This window comes from Pelophylax lessonae (genome assembly GCF_965119305.1).
Source record: "Pelophylax lessonae genome assembly, chromosome: 5".
In the NCBI taxonomy this organism is placed as follows: Eukaryota; Metazoa; Chordata; class Amphibia; order Anura; family Ranidae; genus Pelophylax; species Pelophylax lessonae.
In genome coordinates, this window is record NC_138772.1 from 28,762,122 (window position 1) to 28,788,673 (window position 26,552).

The 26,552-nt window shown below is 46.6% G+C and overlaps 1 protein-coding gene across 2 annotated transcripts in view; it reads right to left on the reverse strand.

The window, feature by feature from the left end:
* The window catches only part of ZBTB47 (zinc finger and BTB domain containing 47), a 106,567-nt gene that overhangs the window by 32,788 nt on the left and 47,227 nt on the right, over positions 1-26,552 (reverse strand). The window lies entirely within an intron of this gene.

Below are 26,552 nucleotides of genomic sequence, written 5' to 3' on the forward strand. Positions count from 1 at the left end.
GGTGAATATGTTATGTATCTGTGATATCTCCATAGGTCATTCATCACCCAACTGTCTGTGCAGCATCAAAAATATATGTAGCGCCCTCCTAGATAGGTGTTAGAATAAAAGTATTGTTTTGGTTCTTCTGCTTATCATGGAGCAGGACTGTTATGGCGCTTTTCCACTGCATGGAACCAAACGGTTCGGCTCGCTTTTGTGCTTTTCCACTGCATGGTACGATGTTGGAGCGGTTTGGTTCGGTACAGTACGGTACGGCGGCGCTTTTCCACTACATGGAACCGAACGGTACGGCTCGCTTAAACAGTACCACCTCAGTTGTGTTTCCAAGAGGGCCGTACCGATACCATATCCCACAATCCTTTGCATGCAACCTTGATTGTTTGTCACTACTAGCCACTGATTGGTCAGAGAATCGTTATCCCACCCACTTTATTTTAGTGGAAAAGCAAACCATACCAAACCGTTCCAACGCCGTACCATGCGGTACCATGCAGTGGAAAACCAAACAGAGCTAAGCAGGGCCGAGTGGAGCCGAGCCGGTTCTTGCAGTGGAAAAGTGCCATTAGTTTTGCCTGTTGTATGTGTCCATGTGTGATTCACTTGGTCTGAGGGAGTGTCCCCACTGTATCCCAATAGGGTACAAAAAAAAGGGGGGGGGATGGTCAAGCTGAAATAGTTGGGTGTGATATCCCTGGTAACACCGCAAGTGTGGCAGTCCATCCCCTGGCTCCAGGACGTGGGCAGAAAAAAACACTGTGTCCCAATAGGGTAGCCTGTTGGACAGTGGAGGAAACCCAGATAGTGACACACAGACTTTTGTGGCAGTCCCAGTGGGAAGGCACCACTGCAGTGCATCCTAGGATTGACCATAAAAGCTGAGGGCACATGTGACAGGGTGTCTTTGGCGGGAAGCAGGGTCCCAGGAGGAGGGTGACGGGTGTCTCTCCTCCTGTATGCTGAGGGAAGTGGTCACAGGCAGTCGGCCTGGTGAGTCAGGTGTGGAGCTGAGCCTTGAAGGTCCTGGAGAAGCTGATGGTGGAGCTGCAGGTAAAGCTACCTGGGAAAAAGAGTGTCTGTGAGTACCGGGGGGCTTGCCAAGGGGTCTGCCCAGGAAGGGGGACCACTCCAGTGAGGTCAGTGGACAGAAGGTCAGCGCACACAGTCAGTGGGTAAAGGGGGTGCCAAGTAGGACCCCGAAGAGTGTAAAGGGGGTGTCAAGTAGAACCCTGAAGAGTGTAAAGGGGGTGTCAAGTAGAACCCTGAAGAAAGTAAAGGGGGTGTCAAATAGAACCCTGAAGAGTAATCTACCAAGTAGTTTGCCTTTCAAATACTTCACTTCAGTGGCAAGGTGAAGCAGCGGCCTTGCCGCATTCAACATAGCCAGAAGTCAAGCTTGGGCATAGTTTATTAAGTTGGAGTATGCCACTCATCCCATCATAAAATAAAAACAACAAAAACCTAAATCCCCTGGACTGTTTACTGACTGAGCCAAGAATCTAAAGTCTTAAGAATTCACAAGTTGTTGCTATGGGTAACCCAGGGGAATCCCCTTTAAGCAGCTCCCAAGGAAGTAGTGCTACATATACATGCAGTGGTCCTCAACCCCGGTCCGCAGGGCCCACTAACAGGCCAGGTTTGCAAGATAGCTAAAATCCATCCCAGGTGATATAATTTGCTCCTCAGTGATTGCAGGACTCTATTCTGCATCTCCCCAAGGTAATACTTAAAATCTGGCCTGTTAGTGGGCCCTGAGGACCGGATCAATTCAGAAACATAACACCAGGAGATTTATTTTTTTCAAAAAATGTTTAATTTTCAGCCAAGTCCAATACGATTTAGGTTTAGTTCATGAAGAGTTAATGGTGTTTTCATGCTGTATATTATTCTCTATTTCTCATGTAGCTGTCCTTGATTTATAGTCATAACATCTTGTTTGTTCAGATATGTCTGACTCTGCAGAAATAGTTTCATATGAGAGGATAAGGCTGTTAGGAATACTCTAATTTGTGTAGTATGCTGAAAAGTATCATGTGATCGTTAGTCATACTGAAGTCAAGCCATTCATTTTTCTGTTCTAACTGTATATATGCTCGGGACAATTCCTGAAATAAACGAACATGCTCTGACTCTACCCTCGTGTGTCTCTGTGTGTTCCCGAATATTCGTATGGAGCCCATCTAGCCGTCCCTAACAGTTCACACCGATGCAGTTTGCTTATAATCCGTTTCTGCAGTGCTTTTTGAGGTGCGTTTTGAGTTTTTGCACACACGTCTTTTTGATGCGTTATGCTTTTTTTTTGGGCAATTTGTTGTTGGGCAGATTACAGAAAAGCAAATCGCAGCAAAAAAAACTTACTACATGCTTTTCTGCAGCTTCTTCTTCTTGAAGTCTATTGAATAAAAAACGCACTGTTATGCGTTTAAAAAAAAGTCCCTGGCCCTTTCCAAAAACACAGCAGCTGAAAAAAAGCATAGGATGTAAAACCCGGTTCACACTACTCCGACTTGGGACGTGACTTGTGTGACCTCAAGTCGCCAAGAGCTTGTCATTACAAATTCAATGTAAATGAATGAGAGCCGTCTTAATATGCACTACTGAAGTCGCTCCGACTTCAGAAAAGGTTCCTGTACTACTTCAAGGCTACCTCTATCTGACTTGTGCACATAGACTTCAACAGGAGTCGCCTCTAAGTCGGATCCTTATCTATTTTCAAGTGACTGTGATCGGACTTTCCAGTTAGAAGAAAAAGATTACCCAGGCATTCCCCACAGACAAATTCGTCTATCATTAAGTCGCTTCAAAGCAGTGCACAAGTCACGGTAAAAAGTCGCTCCTTCATGGGGCGACTTTCTGGTTGCGGTAGTGTGAACTGGCTCTAAATGTATCCCAAAGGAAATCCTATAAAATGGACTGTAGTGCGTTTCTGCAAAAAGCATTAAAAAATGCATAGAAGTGAACCAAGCCTCAGATAATACAGCCATACAGCTGACATTAAAGCGGAGTTCCGGGCACAGAAGTCATTTTTTAATAAACATACCCCTGGGACAGTCAGGGCTAGCACATTCCACAATGGCTAGCCTCTGATCTGTCCCGGTTCGCACTTACCTTTTAGAAGAAATACTTACTTATAAAATTTCTTCCACAGCGTTTCCATCTCTCTTGTGGGCAGCTGAAGCCGGCGCGGTTCTCTTCAGTGTCTTCTTCCGCGTCTTCTTGTCCCAGAATGCGCCTGCACCGGCCCCTCTCGTCACTTCCGGTGCGGCGCTGCATTCCTCCACAGCTTCTGGGCATGCCCAGAAGCTGTTTAGCAGGGGAATGCGGCGTCGCCCGGAAGTGACGAGCAGGGCCGGTGCCGTCGCATTGATTCGAGGGAGCGATGACGTTCAGCTCCCAGGAATCATCGCGAGACAGGAAGTGACGGGGTGAGCCGCGGCACCGAGGGAGGAAGTACTCTGAGGTGAGTATTTACAAACTTCAATTAAAAGGTGAGTAAACAAAAAAAAAATAAAAAATAACTATCCAATTCCTTTTCAGGTGATGTCTAACTAGCGGAGGGGCACAAAAAAAAAAAAATGGATTTTTGTAAGATCTTACCGTAAAATCCTTTTCTCTTAGCTCATTGACAGACGTAGTCCTCGGTGATACAGCACCTTCGGGTTATGTTGCCTCCACAGGAGCAGGACTAGACAGGAAATTAAAATGCTCTGGCCACACCCTAGGGGCAGTCCCAGAGGGTATATCCTCTCTCTCTCTGCCTCAGCAAATCAGTTATGTCAAAAAGCAGTCTTTAGAGATTTTAACCCAACCCAACTCCAAAACAGAGGGGCGGGGACTACGTCTGTCAATGAGCTAAGAGAAAAGGATTTTACGGTAAGATTTTACAAAAATCCATTTTTCTCTATCGCTCATTGACAGACGTAGTCCTCGGTGATACAGCACCTTCGGGACGTCCCAGAGCAGTATCACAAATGAGGGGTGGGAAAATGGAAATCAAATCCCAATCTAGAAGGCCCAACCGGTGCCAACTAGAAGTTTACAATGCTCATCCTTAATGATGAGACTCAACAAAAATAACATTTTCAAACAGAAAAAAACCCTCGAGGTAGACCACCGGTCTCCTCAAATTGCGGCCTGCAAAACCTTGCGGCCAAATGAGGCATCCGCCGATGCCCCAGGAAGAAAGGAGGCGGCTCCGCCCCTCTGCGGCGCCTCCCCTAGCTCCACGAGGTGTTTGGATCACCTCAAACATGGCCGCCCCCATGCTGGAGACACGAGGCTACGCCAAAATGGCGGCTCGTGCAATCCAGCAAAAAAAATGGCGGCGGCCTGTACCGAATAGCGGTGTGCTGCAGGGCACACAACACTATCTCTGCATGGGGATTTTTGGCGTGGTTGGCGGTACCGGCCCTGGCGGACCTCATGGCCGTTCGGAAGGCCTGCTATAGCTGGAGATTTGACTAGGAAGGCAGTCTACATGTCCGTGGCTTCTGACTGGTAGGTACCTTATTCTTATCACAGTAAGATTCCCAGACTGCCACTGATTACAATCTTTTAAACATGTATACAATTAGATTGTTCGCTCCCAAACCAAGCCTCCTGGCTTTTTGCACATAAAATCACACTCAAAGTAGGGGGATCTGTGCCATGTTATAGGATAGAGGGGGACTCTATCTTACCATACAGAGAGGGGCCTGCGTTCACCACAAGACCCGTCAGGGGGAAAAGGGGGAACATACTACTCACCATACCGGAACCAGGCGGGCACCAACTCCTGACAGTACCCCTCTCCACCGGGGCGGGACGGCTGTCGACCAATACGGACGCCGTGACTCATGGTCTTTGGCGTTTCAGTGAGACGTTTAACTCGCGGGGTCAGTCCCTTAATGGGACTTTGTCGCGGCCGACCCAGCGCGGAGCTATGGCCTGCACGCGCTCGTAGGCTGAACTGGGGTGACCACCGGATCTCAACATCCAGCCCGTCGCCCAGTTCAGCTTTCTTGCTTGAAGATCTCACAGGAACACTGGAGAAAAAAAGCTGTCTAAAAAATCTTTTTAAGAAAAAAATCTTGCCAGGACCAAAGATCCCAGCAAGGTATCTAGGTCCTTACTCCTAACTAGACAGAAAATAACTGATTTGCTGAGGCAGAGAGAGAGAGAGGATATACCCTCTGGGACTGCCCCTAGGGTGTGGCCAGAGCATTTTAATTTCCTGTCTAGTCCTGCTCCTGTGGAGGCAACATAACCCGAAGGTGCTGTATCACCGAGGACTACGTCTGTCAATGAGCGATAGAGAAATATAGTTTTTGTGCCTGGAACTCCGCTTTAAGGCCCCTTTCACATTTGTACAACCTGAAAGTAATGCGACTGACGCGACTTGATGCAATGCCTGTGTAATGTTGAGGTCTATGGACCTCAAGTTGCATCAAAGTCGGCCCAAAGTAGTGCAGGGACTACTTTGAAGTCGCTGCAACTTGAAGTCGCACAGATATGAATGGTATTCATTGGAAATCATGGGGTACGACTTGTCATGTGACTTTGCACTCCCAAGTCGCGCAAGTGTGAAAGGGGCCTTAACCAAAATTGGATTTTTGACTTACCGTAAAATCCTTTTCTCTTAAGCTCATTGACAGACGCAGTCCTCTTTGATTAATATCAGTAGGGTTATACTGCCCCCTACAGGAGTAGGACACTAGGCAGGAAAAACGTTCTGGCCACACCTTAGGGGCAGTCCCAGAGGGTATATCCTCTCTCTCCCTGCTACAGGATGTCAGTTATGTAACAAAGCAGTGTCAGAGAATTTAACCCAACCCAACTCAAAAATAGAGGGGCGGGTACTGCGTCTGTCAATGAGCTTAAGAGAAAAGGATTTTACGGTTAGTCAAAAATCCAATTTTCTCTGTCGCTCATTGACAGACGCAGTCCTCTTTGATTAATATCAGTAGGGACGTCCCAAAGCAGTGCCACAAATGAGGGGTGGGATAACGGAAATCAAAATCCAATCCAGAAGGCCCAACCAGAACCAACCAGAAGTCTTAAAGGCTCATCGGACAAAAGGATGAGCTCAACTGAAAACCCAACAGAAAAAAACCCTCGAGGTAGACCAACGGTCCCCTCAAACAGCGGCCTGCAGAACCTTGCGGCCAAAAGAGGCATCCGCCGATGCCAGCACATCAACTTTATAAAATTTTGTAAAAGGTATGAACCGACGACCAGGTAGCCGCCTTGCAAACCTGAAGCACCGACGCCTCCTGGAAGGGGCGGCCTGGGCCCGAGTAGTACTCGGCTCGGCCTGCCGGCGGGAGGGAGCTCGCAGAGATGGATTGCGACCCACATAGGAGGAGTGTGTTACAGGATAGAAGGGATCCCGGTCATGAGGGTCCGACCATCCCACGGATAGGCCCGCGTCCACCTGACAGAGGGAAAGGGGACATCCTACTCACCATGCCGGAACAGGCGGGCACCAACTCGTGACAGAACCCCTCTCCACTGAGGTGGGGGGGCTGGCGGCCAACACGGACGCTGCAACTCCGACTCAGACTGGTCGTGGGTGACCTGGCGAGACGTTTAACTCGCGGGGCCAGTCCCCGTCCAATGGGACTATGTCGCGGCCGACCCAGCGCGGAGCTAGGGCCTGCACGCGCTCGTAGCCCGGCTGGGGTGACCACTGGATCTCAACATCCAGCCTGTCGCCCAGATCCAGCATAATTGCTTGAAGATCTCACAGGAACAAAAACTGGAGAGAAAACGCTAACTAAAAAAAGATTTATCTAAAAAAGCTTGCCAGGACCAGAGATCCCGGCAAGGAACTTAGGTCCTTACTCCTGACTAGGCAGAAAAAAACTGACATCCTGTAGCAGGGAGAGAGAGGATATACCCTCTGGGACTGCCCCTAAGGTGTGGCCAGAACGTTTTTCCTGCCTAGTGTCCTACTCCTGTAGGGGGCAGTATAACCCTACTGATATTAATCAAAGAGGACTGCGTCTGTCAATGAGCGACAGAGAAAACACATTTAGCCTTCCTTGCTCTTCCCACCCCACCAACATGCCACTAACATTTTTAACCCCTTCACGCAAATATGTGGCCCCACTGCACCTGGCTTTTTTCCTGTGGGGCCGCATATTTGTGTATCTCCCTTTGTGCTCACTGAGAGCCCTGGGCCCCGTTCTAACAATCGGGAGCCTGAACGTCCGATTCCGGGTCGCTTCTGATTGCCTGCCCCCCCCCCGATTGGCCATCACAGTGATCAGTCACTGTGAAGCCTGCCCCCCCCCCCCCCCCCGTTTGGCTATCACAGTGATCAGTCACTGTGAAGCCTGCCGCCCCCCCCCCGCCCCGTGTTTTCTGTCTCTGTGAATGGATGAGACAGATACATTGTATATTAAATTTAAAAAAAACAATTATAATTACAAAAAATAAAATAATAAAATACCGTTTGATCTAGGTCAGCCCCAGGGTTAGTGTTTGGGTCAATGTCAGGGTCAAAGGTCAGTATTTTTTTTTTTTTTAAATTACTATTAGTGTCGGTGTGTTTTAGGTTGGCCAAAAAAAAAGCACAAATGTGTACGATGATTTCTTGTTTCTGGGCTGCACTACAGGTACATACACAACTAACATAAGCATATGTGGTATCAATGTGATCGTCAGGAGCGGGAGAATTTATTTTGGGTTGTTCTTTGGTGGCAAGTTTAGTAGTAACGAGAAATATACAGTTACATTTGAAAAAAAAAAAAAGAATTTTTATTTTTTTCGGCTAGTTTTCCTTTAACTACTTGCCGCCTGACCACCATCAGACTGGAGGACATGAAAGCCACCCCAAGAGTAACATTGGCAAGACCCAATTTAGAGGCCCGATATCCACAACACCAGATACAAGCTTGGGTGACCCCCCAGACTGAAAAGCTGTGGGTCCATTCTCTCGGGTGAGGGGGGACAAACTTGACAGCATGCTTACATGAAGCACTTCAGCACTTTTTGAGAATTTGGAGCACCAAGCACTTTATATGAGAATTTTTAAAAGACTTTTTTTATATGTATATTTTTTTTGAGCACATTATGTTGTATGATTCCTCTGTAGTTATATATGCATATTCGTCTTTATAGCAGCACCAGCTTTAGAAATTCATGTTTAGGGTGTGCCCCCCCCCCCCCCCAAAAACTTTGTCTCTATGTTGTATGATTATATGTTTTGATTTGCAAGTGCTGTATTATTATAATTGTATTTTTTTGAGGTGTAAGGCTCGGTTCACACTGCCGCGACCACTAAAGTCGCCTCATAAGGGGCGACTTCTAGCGCGACTTGGTAATTATTTTACGCGAGACGTCTTTGTACACTTTGTATTTGGCCAATCAAAATATGATGTGTTGTGACCCAATTTCCCTTTCCTGTTGTTTTTTGCTGGCATTTATCGGGCATTTTTTGGGCGTCTTTGGAGGCATGTCTTTAGTGTCTGGGGGGTCTAAAAAGTGTACCTGTGAAGTTTCATCTCTGTAGCATATCCAGAATCAGAAAAAAAGAGCATTTTTCTTATATTTATTAGTAGCACAGGCATACGGCTTCTCTCCACCTGGGCGTTTTTCTTGCAGGCATTTATCGGGCATTTTTGGAGGCAGGCATGACTTTTTTTGGATTTAGTGTCTGGGGGGGGTCTAAAAAAGTGTACCTGTGAAGTTTCAGCTCTGTAGCATGTCCAGAACCCCCAAAAAAATGATAATTTTTCTTATAAATAATACAGCAGTGTGACGGCTTCTCTACACCTTGCATTTTTTCTTGCAGGCATTTATCGGGGCATTTTTTGGGCGTCTTTGAAGTTATGCCTGCCCCCAAAGACGCCAAAAAAATGCCAGATAAATGCCTTCAAGAAAAACGGCCAGGTGGAGAGAAGCCTTATTCATGTGCTCATAAAAATCATAAGAAAATGCTCTTTTTTTCTAGTTCTGGACATGCTACAGAGCTGAAACTCAGGTACACTTTTTAGACCCCCCAGACACTAAATCCAAAAAAAGTCATGCCTGCCTCCAAAAATGCCTGATAAATGCCTGCAAGAAGTATACGGGACAAGTCGGATCACAAGTCGCCTCAAAGTAGTACAGGACCCTTTTCTGAAGTCGGAGCGACTTCAGTAGTGCCAATTAAGACGGCACTGATTAACATTGCTTTTGTTATATCAAGCGACTTGGGGCGACTTGAGGGCACACAAGTCGCCTCACAAGTCGCGCTAGTGTGAATGGGCTCTAATAGGGTGGACAGCAAGTGCAGATATTTCGGAATCACACACATAGCGCGAGTATTTATAGGTTGTTTCTATTCACGCATATGTGAACCCGGTCTAAACAAATGACGAAGTTGCAAAATTGGGCTTCGGCATGAAGATTTGTTTTACCCTTGGGTGCGAAGGTTAAATACAATTTTTTCCATTTTCATTATGTAGCACTACCCCCTAGAGAGCTGCTGAGATTGGATTCCCCTGAGTTACCCGTAGCCACAGTCTGTAGAAACTGATCACTTTATCACTTGGCTCAGACAATGAACAATCCGGGGGATTTGGTTTTTGTGTTTTTATTGGAACTGGGATGGGAGAAGTGATGAGTGGGATACTCTAACTTAGAACTATGCCCAATGTAGAGGACATCTATCTGTAGTGTGCGGCAAGGCCGCTGCTTCACTCTGCCACTGAAGGGAAGATCGTAAATGTGATCCTGTTGTGTTAAACCTTCAGGGTCCTAACTTGGCACCCCCTTTCTCACTTGCTGTGTGTGCTAGCCCCTGTCCACTGACTCTCACCGGAGTGGTCCCCTTCCTAGGCAGACCCCTGGCAAGCTCCCTGCTCACGGACACTGTTTTTCCTCAGGTTGCTCTGCCTCTTGCTCCTCTGTCAGTATCCACTGGACCTCCTGGCTCAGCACCACACTTCTGGTCCACTAGGCCAGTGTTTTTCAACTCCAGGCCTCAGGACACACTAACAGGCCAGGTTTGCAAGAAAACTGAAATACATCACAGGTGATATAATTTGCTGCTCAGTGATTGCAGTATTCTAGTCTGGATCTCCCCCAAGGTAATACTTAAAATCTGGCCTGTTGGTGTGCCTTGAGGACCGGAGTTGGGAAACACTGCACTAGGCCAACCGCCTGTGACCACCTTCCACACCGACAGGAGGAGAGACAGCCGTCACCTTCCTCCTGGGACTCTGCTTCCCGCCCAAAGATACCTGGTCACATGTGCCCCTGGCTTTTATGACCTAACCCAGGATGCACCACTGTTGTGCCAACCAACTGGGACAGCCACAAAACCCTGTGTTGTGTCACTGGCTGGGTTTCCTCCACTGTCCAACAGGATCCCTTATTTGATACAGTGGGGACACTCCCTCAGACCAGATAAATCACACATGGACACATGCAACAGGCAAAACTAACAATCAAGCTCCCCTGATAAGCAGATGGAGCTGCTAAGCCTTTATCCACCTAGCACCTACCTAGGAGGGTGCTACAATTGCATACCTTATTTTAGACCCAGTGATGTCATCACTGGGTTTCTATTAGGGTTGCACTGATACTGGTATCGTGCCGATACTAAGCATATGCACGAGTACTCATGCAAATTGCTCTGATACCTTTGCTGTGCAATTTGGGCCCATACAAAATGAATAGGGATGCACTGATCCGATATTAGGATCAGATAACAGCCTCAATACTGCCAAAATAGCTGGATCGGTAAAATTAACAGATCCACGGTCTGATCCGGAACACCAGAACCTACCGCGGTGTCTGCCGAGTCCCGGCTCAGCCGTCCCTTACTTGCACGGAGCCGCTACTTCCTGTATAGGTCCGGCTCACAGGGGGAGTGATATCAGATGCATTCCGCCTGTGAATAAAGGAGTCATACACAGGAAGCAGAGGCTTTGCTCTGTACTGCAGACGCATGCTTCCCGGGCTCAGCCACAGAGCCTACAAGAAAATCCCTGCAAGTATCCTTATTTCTATTACTGTATATGTATGTATGTATGTGTGTATATATATATATATATATATATATATATATATATATATATATATATATATATATAGTGTATGTGTGTAGTTCCGGATCGATATCGGCAGATACACAAAGCCAGGTATCGGGACTAGAAAAGTCGGATCGGTGCACCCCTAAAAATGAATGGGCTCAAACCGCACTGCAAAGTATCACGTGATTTGAACAGAAATGTGGTACGATTCCAATACAAATCACATACAGAAACCCCTCCTCTGTGAACTCAGGCTTGTCATAGTGACTTCAGCCTGGCTTCACAGAGGAACACTGTGGAAAACCGCATCTGATTCGGACAATAGCACCAGATTCCTGTTCAAATCGCATGCAATTCTTTGCAGTGTGATTTGAGCAGATTAATTTTGTATGGGCTCAAATTGCACTGCAAAAGTATCGATCCTTGGTATTGGCATTAAAAAAAAAAAAAAAAAAAACACTGCATCAGTGCAACCCTAGTTTCTATGCTTCTTTATGCAACATAGCCAGATCACAACTGGTGGGAGGGGCCTGTACATGGCTTCCTGAAAACATCACAGCACCCTGCCTCCGTACTCCCCTGCTGATGCAAGCAGTGGGCTGGCTCTTGGGAGGAGTTATCCACCCATCAAGTCGGTTTAATATTTGCATGTCAGTATGGAGGAGTGGGCGCTCATAGACAGGCTGTATTTGCATGCAGATCACCTCCATGTGATGCCCGGCCGCCATCATTGAAAAAAAACTGGACTTCAGAATAGGGGTGGGCCAAAGACATTCGGGCTGGGAATGAAAGGGTTGGATGAAGCTGGATGTCTTTCAGCCAAGAAATGAGGGTGGCTCTATCTTACTTGCTGCAGCTACTAATGCATGTTGTGAGGAGCTCACAGTGTGCAGTCAAATCAGAGCATGCAACTGAAGTCTACACCTTCAAAAACAAGTCAGCAAAAGTTATGGTACTTTAGCATCACCTTAAAGTGTATGTCTGTGCAAAATAAACTAAAATATATTCCGTGCCTCTCTGCAATACATGTGCCCAGGTTTTATCCCTTTAAAAAAACTGCAAGAATGGGGCCGACAACACAAAGTCTCTGCTGTACTGTAATCCCCACCAGTGTTGTCAGCTCCCCACAGATCCCCATTTATACCTGGCAATTCTCTCTCCTTTAACTGCACATATTGGAAGGATTCTGCTGCCTGTTCACACATGCTGTGTAAGAAAAGGGATCTTGGAAGATGTAGTTTGGGGGGGGGGGGTGCTTGTACTAATAGTAATTCACCTCCCAGCAGCTGCCCTCTGCAAGAGCTTTACAAGGTTAGTGATGTCACAGGGATACAAAGTAAAAGAAAATGCTGAGACATCTGGAGTCGAGCAGTGTGCCTCAGAAAGGCTAGTTAGGGGTGCAGCAGGAGGGTACTAAGGACCCTGATGTAAAAGGGGGCCCGAGGGGGCTGAGGACCCTGATGTAAAAGGGGGCCCGAGGGGGCTGAGGACCCTGATGTAAAAAGGGGGGGGCGAAGGGGGCTGAGGACCCTGATGTAAAAGTGTTGGGAGCGAAGGGGGCTGAGGACCCTGATGTATAAGAGGGGGGAGCGAATGGGGGCTGAGGACACTGATGTAAAAGGGGGGGAGCGAAGGGGGCCGAGGACCCTGATGTAAAAGGGGGGGAAGCGAGGGGGCCGAGGACACTGATGTAAAAGGGGGGGAGCGAAGGGGGCTGAGGACCCTGATGTAAAAGGGGGGGAGCGAAGGGGGCTGAGGACCCTGATGTTAAAGAGGGGCACAAAGGGGGCTGAGGACCCTGATGTTAAAGAGGGGCACAAAGGGGGCTGAGGACCCTGATGTTAAAGAGGGGCACGAAGGGGGCTGAGGACCCTGATGAAAAAGGGGGGGCGAAGGGGGCTGAGGACCCTGATGAAAAAGGGGGGGACGAAGGGGGCTGAGGACCCTGATGTAAAAGGGGGGCAAAGGGAGCTGAGGAACCTGATGTAAAAGGGAGGGGGCGAAGGACCCTGATGTAAAAGATGGGGCGAAGGGGGCTGAGGACCCTGATGTAAAAGGGGGGGCGAAGGGGGCCGAGGACCCTGATGTAAAAGGGGGGGCGAAGGGGGCTGAGGACCCTGATGTAAAAGGGGGGGCGAAGGGGGATGAGGACCCTGATGTAAAAGGGGGGGCGAAGGAGGCTAAGGACCCTGATGTAAAGGGGGGGGCGAAGGGGGGCTGAGGACCCTGATGTACCAAGGGGGGCTGAGGACCCTGATGTACCAAGGGGGGCTGAGGACCCTGATGTACCAAGGGGGGCTGAGGACCCTGATGTACCAAGGGGGGCTGAGGACCCTGATGTACCAAGGGGGGCTGAGGACCCTGATGTACCAAGGGGGGAGAGGGGGGCCGAGGACCCTGATGTACAAAGGGGGGAGAGGGGGGCTGAGGACTCTGATGTAAAGGGGGTGGCTGGGGTGTCTAATGTGAAAGGGGGACTCCAGTGAGAAAGGGAGAATTTCTGATGTGACATAGGGACCCCATTTTAGACTGGGGTGTGTTGAAATTTTGCATACTTTTAAAGGGTGACTAAAAGAGGGTTCAGAAACCACGATCTAGAGCAGATCTGGGGGGGATACTTTTGGTCAGGTCTGGACATACCCTTTAAACGCCAAACTACAGAAAAGCAAGCATGAAAGTAAAATACAATACAGCCACAATGAAGCCGGTTCACCATTACCATGAATGGTCCTCATGCATACACTAAGCCGAAAATTAGGCGTGTGCATTCCTTTAAGCGCAGGTATGTCGGGTAAATGTCTGGAGCACGGCAGACAATTAGGTGTGCTCAGGCGGTTTTCTCTGTCTCGGCTGGATGTCAGGTATTTGCAGCTCATTAAAAGGCTCCTCATTATGGATCCCGTTTCATCTTGCTGAGCAATTCTGCGAAGGATAAAACCCTGCGGCCAGGGAGGCGGAATTCACCTTTTTTTTAGCTTTCAGCTATAAATCAGAACTCCTCTGTCACCGCTCTGATCCAATATTACACTTCTGGATGCAATTCTATAAAAACCAGAGGAAGGAAAGTTCTAAATCTAGACACTATAGGCGCCCTCCTTGCTGGGGTTCGAGAGGTCATGGATAAACTCAGTGTGGGGGAGGGGGGAGGCTGCACAACATGGTAGGGGGGTACATGTAACATTTAGATTCAAGGTACCGTCATCCTTTAATATGGCCAAATATCCCCATGTGATGCTCAACCTTTTCATGGACTGATACCACTAAAGTCCAGATGCCGAGACTAGCACTGAATTTAGCAGCAAAAGCAGGCACTGGTTAAAGCCCATTTCAGGGCAAAGTAAACCCCCCCCCCCCTCATTTTTAAAGCAGAGCTCCACCCGAGAAACGGGAAGCTTTGCTTTAGGATAGGTACCGACTCCCACTTCCGCTCGAGCCAGAAGTTCTCCTCTCCCCCTCCCTCCTTGCAATCTTCTGGGACACGTCACAGGTCCCAGAAAATTGTATGACCAGTGGGGAGGGACTGCGCGGCTCGCACAAGCGCAGTGCACACCCAGCTGTGAAGCCGCAAGCTGTCGGGTGCCCACACTTGCAATGCTGTTGCCGCGCAGATTAGAGGGAGAGAAGCGAGGCTTCGGGCAGCCACATCGCTGGATCGTGGGACAGGGGAGTGTTTGCTTAATAATAGACAGACACACGTTTTGTAGCTGCCGACTTTTAATAAACACAAAAATTAGGGTTTAAAATTTAAAAAAAAAAAAAAAGAAACTCTACATTTGCACAAGCATCTAGAACCTCCAAAAAAAAAAAGTTCCCCCGGGATCCACAGATGTTGCATACAGCTGTCCATAGACCACAATTACCAGATTTGGCTGTACCCGGGAATGCGCCAGTAGTTGCATAAAGTACAAGCGCAATGTCTGCCTGAACAGAAGCTGTCTGCATTCAGGACATGCGTCAGTAAAGTGCTTTATGCAGCTGCCGTGAAATACCTGCGTATAGTGCCATCTTGTAACTGCTGCCTAGGGGCAGCTGTTCACTACAGGACCTGGGGGGTTAATTATTACACTCACCAAAGCCAATGCTGGAGGTTACTATCCCATGATTCACCCGACGCCAATGCTGGGGGTTATTATGGCACTCACCCGACGCCAATGCTGGGGGTTATTATGGCACTCAACCGACACCATGCTGCAGGTTATTATAGCACTCACCCGACTCCAATGCTGGGGGTTAATATGGCACTCAACCGACACCAATGCTGGGGGTTACTATTGCACTCACCGACACCAATGCTGGGGGTTACTATTGCATTTACCAACACCAATGCTGGGTGTTATTATAGCGCTCAACTGACTCCAATGCTGGGGGTTATTATGGCACTCAACCGACGTCAATAATGGGTGTAAATATTGCACTCACCGACACCAATGCTGGGGGGTTACTATTGCACTCACCGACACCGATGCTGGGGGTTACTATTGCACTCACCGACATCAATGCTGGGGGTTACTATTGCACTCACCGACATCAATGCTGGGGGTTACTATAGCACACACTGACACCAATGCTGGGGGTTACTATTGCACTCACCGACACCAATGGTGGGGGTTACTATAGCACACACTGACACCAATGCTGGGGTTATTATCGCACTCACCGACACCAATGCTGGGGTTATTATCGCACTGACACCAATGCTGGGGGTTATTATTGCACTCACCGACACCAATGGTGGGGGTTATTATTGCACTCACAGACACCAATGCTGGGGGTTATTTTTTCGCTGACACCAATGCTGCTGCTGTTATACTCCAACATCTTCAGTGTGCACAATGATATTCTGCACAAAATACAGCAGGGCCAAAATTTTGGGTGTCGAGGTGCGTTATAGCGCATTCATTTTAAATTGGCTGCCTAACAATGCATGAAAACGTGCTGCTACTGTGAGACCCCCCTCTGGAAGTGAACCCTGGCTTTTACTGCTCTTACAGCGTCCTAGATCTGTCTGGCTGCTCTCACATCGGCTACAATAAAAAGGGCATACTTTAAGAATAACGTCTTATTTTTGTGCTTTTGGGGGGGGGGGGGGGGGTTCCCGCACCTCTAAATCTTCACTCCTAGAATAGAGTTAAGCAGTTAAAAAAAAAAAAAAAAAAAAGGACTTTCGCCCCCATTTTTTCTGCCCACTATACAGCAAGAACCTGATAAAGGGGGTTGTAGTATGAAGGGATTTGAGGACTGACTCCATGAATATCAACTCCCATCCCCTCTGTCCCTGGAAAAATTGGTTGCCACTAATCTTGTCCCTGGGACCAAAAAGTTGGGGGACCACTGATCTATGGAGTTCAGCTTTAATAAAAACTCTTGGGGTTGGTTTACACTTGCTTCAAAATGTGGCATTGGACAAGCTTTTTTAAAGCATTCTGAATGGGGATCAGAGCAACTGTCACTAAATAAATGAGTTACCTTACAGTTCTGCATTTTTGCTTTTGATTTGCTTTCCTTGAAAAATTATACCCCATGCACTTTCTTGGTTCTTCAAAGCGTCTTCATAAAAGTCTATCACAACTCACTAATAGCACCTGCAGCATTTGAGGGGCTTTTTTTTTCCAGAGTTAGCTTTGTTTTGTAGGTATTGAAGGGATGCGATATCCCAGGATGCACTGGAAAACCAACAAGTGAACCAAAAATACGTCATCATTAGTCAATTCTGGTTCATGTGTATATATTCTGGGAGCGTCTGGTGCAGACGTCCCATCTGGTGTGTAGCGTGGGGTAGCAGGAAGGTAAGATGGGTCCAGAGTGAAGCAACTAGTAGACGGCACATGTGGTGTGCAACATGGGAACGCTATAGCGGAAGGTGAGTGGGAACAGGAGAGATAGGGCTGAGGGCAGAGGATCAGTAGAGCTGGGGGACCATAGCAGAAGAAACTAGCATATGTCACATGTGGTGCAAAGCATGGGAGCAATAGAGCAGGAGGTGAGTGAAGACCAGAGAGAGAGAGAGGATGATCAGCAAAACGGAAGATCATCAGAGCTGGGGGGTTACTGCTAAGCAGGGGATCAGAAGCATTGAGGGTTAACAATTAGCGGAGGAACAGCAGAGATGGGGCTACTACTGAGCCAGGGATCTGCTGAACAAAGGTACAAATGAGCTAGGGATCTGCTGAGCAGGGGTACTAATGAGCTGGGGGGCATTACTGAGTTAGGGGTACTACTGAGCCCCTTTAAAACAAATGGAAAAATCAACACACAGGGAATTTGCCAAGCGTCATTAAAGCTTCAAAAAAACATCAAATAGGCATTTTGAAGCGGTAGCAAATGTAAATGAGCCCCTACACTCAGCTGGGACACCTACCTACAACTGCGACTAGTGTCCCACCACCTTGTTCTCACAAAATAGGGGTGGGGACAAGACATTTACGTATAACAACCGCAGCAGAGGAAAATCAGGTCTCCTGCCAGACAGAGCTGTGCAGTGAAGCAGAGCGGTGTACATTAACCCAGTGGTCCTCAACCCTGGCCTACAGGGCCCACTAACAGGCCAGATCTTTATCCAAGATAACTGAAATACATCCCAGGTGATATAATTTGCTGCTCAGTGATTGCAGTACTCTAGTCTGCATCTCCCCAAGGTAATACCTAAAATCTGGCCTGTTAGTGGGCCCTGTAGGCCAGGGTTGAGGACCACTGCATTAACCTGCCAAAATATTCTGTATTTTGTCTTTTCTGGTGCTGAAATAGCTCCATACAGTGCTGTGCAAAAGTATTTGCCCCTTCCTGATTTTTTTCTTTTGCACATTTGTCGCACCAAAATGATTCAGATCAAACAAATTTTAATATTGCACAAAGATAACCCAAGTAAATACAAAACAAATTGGATTTTTGACATACTGTAAAATCCATTTCTCTGATGTTCATTGATGGACACAGCTCCCGATTTGTGTTAACCATTGGGTTATACTAGGGATGCACCGAAATGAAATTCTTGGCCGAAGCCGAATAATAATAAAATGTTTGGCCGAAGGCCGAATACCGAACGCGGTGTTTTGCATTTTTTCCATTTATTTTGCCAATTTTTTGTCCTCTCTCTTGTCCTCTCACTCTCTCTCTCTCTTGTCCTCTTATGTCTCTCTCTCTCTCTCGTCCTCTCATGTCTCTCTCTCTCCCTAAATGTTACTGTAGGGAATGGGATTCAGTGCACACTGCAGCCTTGTACCATAGGGTTAATGTTAGTGACACTGTAGAGATTGGGAAGGATGCTGGGAATGGAAATCAGGAAGCATGCAGGCAGCCTTGTAAATTTTAATTGCAGATACAGGGCACTGGGCAGGTCAGGGTTAATGTGGTAACATCAATTACTCAGTGACAGTCAGTCAGTGTGGACTCTATCAGATTATACAGTGACAGACAGTCTCTCATAGTGGTGGTAGTAGGAGGCTGGAGGTGGACTAGTAGGAGCCTGGAAAGGAGCACAGCCGCATACATACATTACTCACTCGTGCACTGCAGCCCGCCCCACACATTCAGTGAGTCTTACTCTCCTCCCTAGTTTTTTCAATGGCACATTCAGGAAGCCAATCACGCCGTGAGTAGTGGCACAGCGGAACTAATCAGGTGTGCAGGCACGCGTGATTGGTTCGCTGTGCAGCTAATCACGGCGTGATTGGCTTCCTGAATGTGCCATTGAAAAAACTAGGGAGGAGAGTAAGACTCACTGAATGTGTGGGGCGGGCTGCAGTGCACGAGTGAGTAATGTATGTATGCTCACCGCTGAAGTGTCCCGGCTTCCCCTGCCTAACACGGAAGTCTGTGAGTCCTACTGTCCTCCTCCGAGTCCCTTCCCCCTGTAAATATCGCCTACGGCCACAGAACGATAGTCAATATCATATCGACTATCGTTCAGCCCTATTATTCGGCACAAAATTATTCAGCCTTTTGACTTATTTGGCCGAACACCGAAAGTGCTATTTTTTCTATTTTCGGCCGAATAATGTTCGGCCGCCGATTATTCGGTGCATCCCTAGGTTATACTGCCTCCTACAGGAGTAGGACACTAGGCAGGAAAAAGCTTGACTACGCCTATGGGCAGTCCCATGGGGTATATACACCCACACTCAGCTATAGGCACTCCGTTTTTTTTCTGCCTGTAAAATCCTTTTCTTGGGAGTACATCACAGGATACACAGCCGCCATAATAATTACTATCTGGGAAATACCCCACCTATAGATGAATGGACACTGGCAACTAAAAAGACAGGAAGTCAGGAAATAATTATTAAGTAATATTGGGCATATGTTATAGGTCCCGCAACCATAGGGGGAGACAGACCTTTTTTTGTTTCAGTTGTTATTGAAAATTTTGTACAAACAACAGTTAGAAACAAAAACGTATCAACCATAAGCCCCCGTTCACACTGGGGCGACCTGTCAGGCGACCTGGTCGCCTGACATGTCGCTGTAGGTCGCCTTCCATAGAGAAGCTGCGGACCCGTTCTAATAGGAGCGACACAAGTCGCTCCGACTTAGAAAAAGGGTCCGGAGCTTCTTTGGGGCGACCTGGAGCGACCTGCATAGACTTCAATGTTATGAAGTCCATGCCGGCCGCTCCGAGGTCGCGGGGCAAGCAACGCGCCGCGACCTATGAGGTCGCCCGGCAAAGTAGCGTCGCCCCAGTGTGAACGGGGTCTTATGGTAGAGGAAAAACACACCATCTCCAACAGCATAATCATGACCATGAATATGAACAGTATATTCGAGTTGAAATGTGAGCAAGAGTGGTATCTAAATGCAGCAAGAAAATGGAGAGGCATAATGGTGAAGGAGAAACGAGAGGGGAAAAGAGGTGAGAAGAGATGAAAAGAGAGAGAAACATTGAGAAGGAGGGGGCGGGGGGAGGGGGAAGGGGGATAAGGGGAGAAAAATACGGGAGGCGACCGGCTCCTATGGCTGTATAAGTAAAAAATGGTAAGAAGGTGAATAACCATCACAACGTTAGGACATTAACGCAGCATAAGAGGCAGAGTGAGTAAAGGAGATCCAACATGCCCATATCTTGTATGCCTTATCGGGTTGATTTCTATATTCTAGGGTCCTATCTTCCATATGATAAAGGTGATCCACCGTTTGAAGCCAAATTGATATAGGAGGGATAGTTTGGCTTTTCCAATATCTAGGGATTAAGGCCTTTGCTGCATTTAAAAGATCAGGGGTAATGGAGCGTCGATACAGGCCTGTTGGATCCTCCATGCAATGAAATAGTACAACCCATGGATCATTGACAATGGGGCAAATAAGTTTCAATATCTTCGACCAGTACGGTTCTATAAGTGGGCAAGACTACCATATGCGAGCGTGAGAGGCAACCCCTCCAGCAAAGGTCAGAGCAGTCAGGAAAGAGTTTGCGTAGCTTAACAGGAGTGTAGTGCCATCTGGAGAGCAGTTTATAGTTTTGTTTTGCCCATTCTGGAGGAGATGGATGACGTGTGAGTAAGTTGCAATATCTTGGAGATTTGAGTTTTCGAAAGTTCAGAGTCAAAGGAGGCAGATCTATCACAGCATTGGAATGGCAGCAAGGATGGGAAATGTCATAATGGGGGGGGGGGGTTTAATTATCCAGCTATAGAACTGCACATTCGTCTAAGGCTCGCCATTTCCTACATGTTTTGCAGGACAACTTCATGGGTCAGACAGTGAGAACGCACCAACGAGAAACAATGCAATACTAGACCTACTGATTACAAAGAATACAGACCTGATTGCGAACGTAGAAATAAGGGGGCAACTTCGGAAACAGTGACTATAGGTCAATTCATTTCAGTATAAATCACAGAAATAGGAAACATAATGGAACCACTAGGACACTGAATGCCAAAAGAGCCAATTTCCCTAAACTACGCTCTAGGCTAGACGATATTAAAGGAGATAGAATCCTGGGAACAAGGAACATTGGGGAAAAATGGAAGTGCTTTAAGAACAAATGTATTGGCCAGTGCATTCCAACAGGGAATATGTTTAACCACTTAAGCCCCGGAAGATTTTACCCCCTTCCTGACCAGGGGGTATTTTGCGATTCGGCACTGCGTGAATTTAACGGACAATTGCGTGGTCGTGCGACGCTGTACCTAAACGAATTTGACGTCCTTTTTTTCCCACAAACAGAGCTTTCTTTTGGTGGTATTTGATCACCTGTGCGACTTCTCCTTTTTGCGCTATAAACAAAAAAAGAGCGTAAATTTTGCAAAAATAATATTTTTCACTTTTTTTTTATATGAAATTCCCCCCCCCCCCCCCCCAAAAAAATGTAAAAATTAAAATTTTTTAACATTTTTGGCCAATTTGTTTTATGCTACATATGTTTGGTAAAAAAAAAAAAAAAATTGCAAAAAGCGTATTTTGATTGGTTTGCGCAAAAGTTATCGCGTTTACTAACAAAGGGAAAGATTTTTGTCATTTTTGTTTTTTTTTTTTAACGCGTAATGGCGGCGATCTGCGATTTTTTTTGCAGTACTGCGACATTGCAGCGGACAGATCGGACCCTTGACTGACATTTTTGACACTTTTGGGGGTACCAGTGACATTTCTACAGTAATCAGTGCTATTTCTTTTTCCACACAGGGCCAGATTGGACAGCTTTTTTCCCTTAATAAGTGAAATTATTAAAAAAAAAACTGCATTTTGTATTTACTCGGGTTAGGTTTGCGTCATATTAAAATTTGTTTGAGTTCAGCTTTAACATAATGTTGTCATGAATTTTGTGTCACATTTTAAAGTGGAGTTCAAGCCAGTTCTAGACTTTTTTTATTTTATTTTTTTAAATAGTTGCACCAATATGTATTGGAAATCGGCATATGCTGCATGTGTCAACGTTTTCTGTGTCATTAAGTATTAGTACTCACTGTAGCCTCCTGAGATCCAGCAAGTGTCCATCCTGAGTGTGGGCATCTGAAGCCCACTAGGAGTCCCTTCCGGGATAAGGTGCTGCTGGCTACCCAGCAAGCACCTCCCGATCTCACGCATGTGCAGTGGGACTTTATCACGGACGTAGCCTTGCCTAGCATCGTGTCATTTCTGGTTTAGAAGTAACGCGATGCTAGCCTTAGAGGATGCCAATTGGCTCCTGGGATTGCTTACACTGGTATCCCAGAAGCCATTGCAAAAGAGGATATGACGTACTTTGCCGCGGCCGGGTTTGGACTGAAGTGGATCTTTATTAGAAGTAAAGGTACTATATATTAAAAAAAATAATAATGACACTATCCAAAAGGGAATGGCGGAGTGATCAGCAGCACATGCAGATTTAGATGAAAATTAGGGTGGAACTCCTAAAGAGATTGCATTCAATGTTCCATAAACAGAATGTTGTACTTTCTATCACACTTATTACTATGTTGTGGTAAAAGCGAGCCCTTTAATACCCATAGATTTTGCTTGCATTCATGTGCTTCACCTGTGCAGGAAAATGCACCAGCAAACATTACAAGGCGCTGTATAACTGAGCAATAAGTTCTAGCATACTGCCCAATTTCACAGTATGGACCTCATTGCAGGAAAAAAAAAAAAAACACTACTGAAAGCAGTCGTCTTTTAAAAATGATTACATTGTAATTTTAAATGCAACGAGTGTAAATAAATTAATTTGACTTAGTATTCACCTCCTACAGCTATGCTCAGACTGGGAGAGGAAGGAGCAGCACAAAGATCTAGTAAGGTTGCCATAATGCTCATGTGCTGCCAAGGAACACAAGGATGAACTTCTCAGCCTGTTGCTTCTCCTTCACGGTCCAATCACAGGCTGGAGACAGGGAGGTGACTAAGCCGTGTTGCTTAGCTGCAGCAAAATAAAGTCAGATCGCCAACCTCGCCGTGCCATTGCGATATTTATTGCCGAAATCAAATCTCCCTATTTTAATGCAGATAAGACTGTATATACACACAATACGGCCCTTCTTTTGGTGTGATTTCATATACTAAGGGCTATAGCAAAGGGTTAAAATACACTGTAGAGTCAGTAACTGGAGAGTCGGAACACTGCTCTCATACACAAGCAACAGCTTGGGTTCCTAGAGGTCCAACACACTATTCCCATCAACAGCACCCTACTCCCCACCCCGAGCAGTGATCAGCAAGGGGTGTGGAGTGTCAGACCACTGCAGACCAATGAATTGGCTTTATAAACCATTTGCACAACTCCAAACAAACTTTTTTTTTTTTGTGGACATATCTGGGAAGTGGGAACAAGCCAATTACGATCAATTATAATAGTCTCGTCTTTCTCCTTGTGTGTTCATCTGAGATGAATCTCTATTGGGGACAATGACCGAAATGAAAAGGCTAACAGATAAAATAAACCTTTGTCAATGCAAAAAAAAAAAAAAAAAATGAGTTCCCCTTTCACAAATCAAATTAACCAACAAAAACTATATCCAAAGTTCTTATTTCACTGCCTTCACCACCAAGAAGGACTTTCTATAGGACAGCCAAAGCGTTATACGAGGCGGGATCCAAAAGTCCTCAGCCCAACGTGAAGAAGTGATTTGATTGGGGTGGTGTTAGAATGTCATAGTGTGTTATTTTGTATGCGTGCCAGCCAAATTTTCAAGGGTCTAACCCAGGGATCCTCAAACTACGACCCTCCAACTGTTGCAGGACTACACATCCCATGAGGCATTGTAAAACTCTGACATGCCCAGACATGATGGGAATTGTAGTTCCTGAACAACTGGAGAGCCATAGTTTGAAGACCCCTGGGTTTAACCTTTGTGCAGTTAGCAATTTACAGAGAAGAGGCCAGGCAAGTTGCTCTCTATAGCAGGGGTGGGGAACCTTTTTTCTGCCAAGGGCCATTTGGGTATTTAGAAAATCATTCGGGGGCCGTACAAAAATTATAAACTTAAAAATGCGCCTGTTATATTTGGTCAAACATTTAATCAACTCACCCCTAACTAATGTAATAGCTGCAACTGCTTCTCTTTGGTGAGGTGTGTGATGTTAGCTGGTATTGATGATGTTGCTACTCGCAACTTGTATTCCAGGTTTTCGTCGGTTAGTCTGGAGCGCAGTCGACTCTTTGTGGTGGTAAGTTTTGAAAAGAACTGCTGGCAGGTACTGCTGGTGGGTATAGCTGGCTGGTACTGCTGTGGGTGCTGCTGGCTCAGGCTGGTACTGCTGTCTCAGGCTGGTACTGCTGTGGGTACTGCTGACTCATACTGCTGTGGGCACTGCTCGCTCAGGCTGGTACTACTGGCTAGTACTACTGGCTGGTACTGCTGTGGGTACTACTGGCTCTGGCTGGTACTGCTGTGAGTACTGCTGGCTCTGGCTGGTACTGCTGTGAGTACTGCTGGCTCTGGCTGGTACTGCTGTGTGTGCAGCTGGCAGGAAATGCTGGCTAGCAGCGGCGCCGCACTGGAGGAAGAGGCAATGTTTCCTGTATCGGTCACAGGCGGAGAGCATTTGATATCAGACTGTCAAAACAGAGCCGGAACTATACAGGAAGCATCGGCTCCGTTCTGACAGATCAGCTGAGAGACACTGACTTAGCTGCATGGGGGGCCGGACCAAATGACTTTGAGGGCCGCATACGGCCCCCGGGCCATAGGTTCCCCACCCCTGCTCTATAGGATAGCCGAAGGATTATACAAGGTGAGATTCAAAAATCCTCAGCCCAACGTGGAAGAAGTGATTTTATCAGGATGGTATTAGAAGGTCAGTGTGTTATTTTGAATGCGGGTCTGCAAGTTGCTTCCTGCTCAAACGTTGCATGCTTGAATTTTGTCACACACATTCAAAATAACACACTATGACATTCTAATACCACCCTGATAAAATCACTTCTTTCACGTTGGGCTCAGGACTTTTGAATCCCACCTTGTATAATGCTTCAGCTATCCAATAGAGAGCAACTTGCCTGGTCTCTTCTCTGTAAGTTGCTTCCTGCTCAAACGTTGTATGCTTGAAATTTGTCAGAGAAGAGGCCAGGCAAGTTGCTTCAAATGTCCTCATTTGCTCGGAGCGCCATCACTGAAGCATTGAAAGAACTAGAGACTCAACTCTACTAAGTCGCCACTATTCTAAAGATTGGAAAAACATTTGCTAAGAAGTCATTTTGGAAGCTATAATGAAGTCATGAATGCTGTTGTAGAGTGGTTTAAGGGTCAAGCGGAGAGTTTTCCTGGATGGAATAAAATAAAATATCTGCACGCTCTACAAAAGTGCATCAAAAGTGATCATAAGACCATTTTATCGTAAAGGAATAGAAGCTTTAATATACTCACAAAACTGAACGACAAAGCATGAAATGAATCCAGTCTAGATGAATGAACGAGGCTTATCCACAAGGGCATAGCTAATGCGTTTCAAAGGGCAGTGCCCGCATTTCAAAGGGCAGTGCCCACTTTATTAGCTACAGCCTTTGCGGATGGGCACCCTTTGTTCACCTGGACTGGATTGCTTTTATTATTTTTATTTACTTTTGAGAGTAAATTCGAGTTTCTATTCCTTTACGATAAAATGGTTTTGGAATGCACTAGGCTGGTGTGCCCTCTCTTCTTTTTGTTTCAGTCGTTGGTTAAGGATCCCCACTATCTGAAGTGGGTAGCAAGCCCTATTAATTGCAGAGCTCCCCATGGTCAGTTTCGTCCTGGACCTGTTGAGATCAGAACAGAAACACCATTTACCGTGGTAGTAAACTACCATTTTTTTTATGTTTAAACCTGCAAGGCAAAGTTATAATATGCTAGTATGTATCGCATACAAGCGCATTATGTAAAACATACCTTAAAGCGGTTGTTTTAAAGGATAGCGACGATTCGGATGTCTCTTTCTGGCACATCGCTTGTGGAATTTGGGAAGTTTATCAAATGATTCTTCCGAATTTCCAACGGAGCGATGTGCCAGAAAGAGACATCCGAATCGTCGCTGTCGTCACTTTCCGTACCTGATGACGAATTTTCCCACGAATCGCTATCGCTCAGTTCAAGTAACTCAGTTTCGCTGTCACTGTTTTCCAGTTCGTCTAAAAGCGATTTTGCGCAAAAAGAACGCTTTGTGGATGCCATGGTCGTTCTCTATTTTCCAGGCACAAAGAACTGGAAAAGCACAGGCAGGGCACTGGAAAAATCACCAGGTGAAATCCTGTGGTGAAATGGGATGATACAGTGTAATCCGTTAGGATCATAACTTTGTATCATCTCATTTGGCGTATTTACATTTTTGAATTTGCCGCCGGTTCCACCCCCCTGCATCGCAACGCTCGCAGGGAAGGGAAACGGAAGAAGGTGCTGGCATCAGCTGAACACACAGCGGGAGGACAGCGGGGGAGGATGGTGGGGGATCCCAGGGGAAGGTGAGTTTTAAAATATAAAACAGATTTCCATGCAAAACAATGTACCGCTTTTAGCACAGAAATCCTGACATAATCATAGCGCCAGGGAGGTTAAACAAAACTATGATGAAAAATCAAGGTGATCCTCCCGAGTCTTTACTTTGTGTGTACGGCTATGGACTTTTAGCAATTTCTTCGCATAAAAAAGATTGCTTCATCAGAGA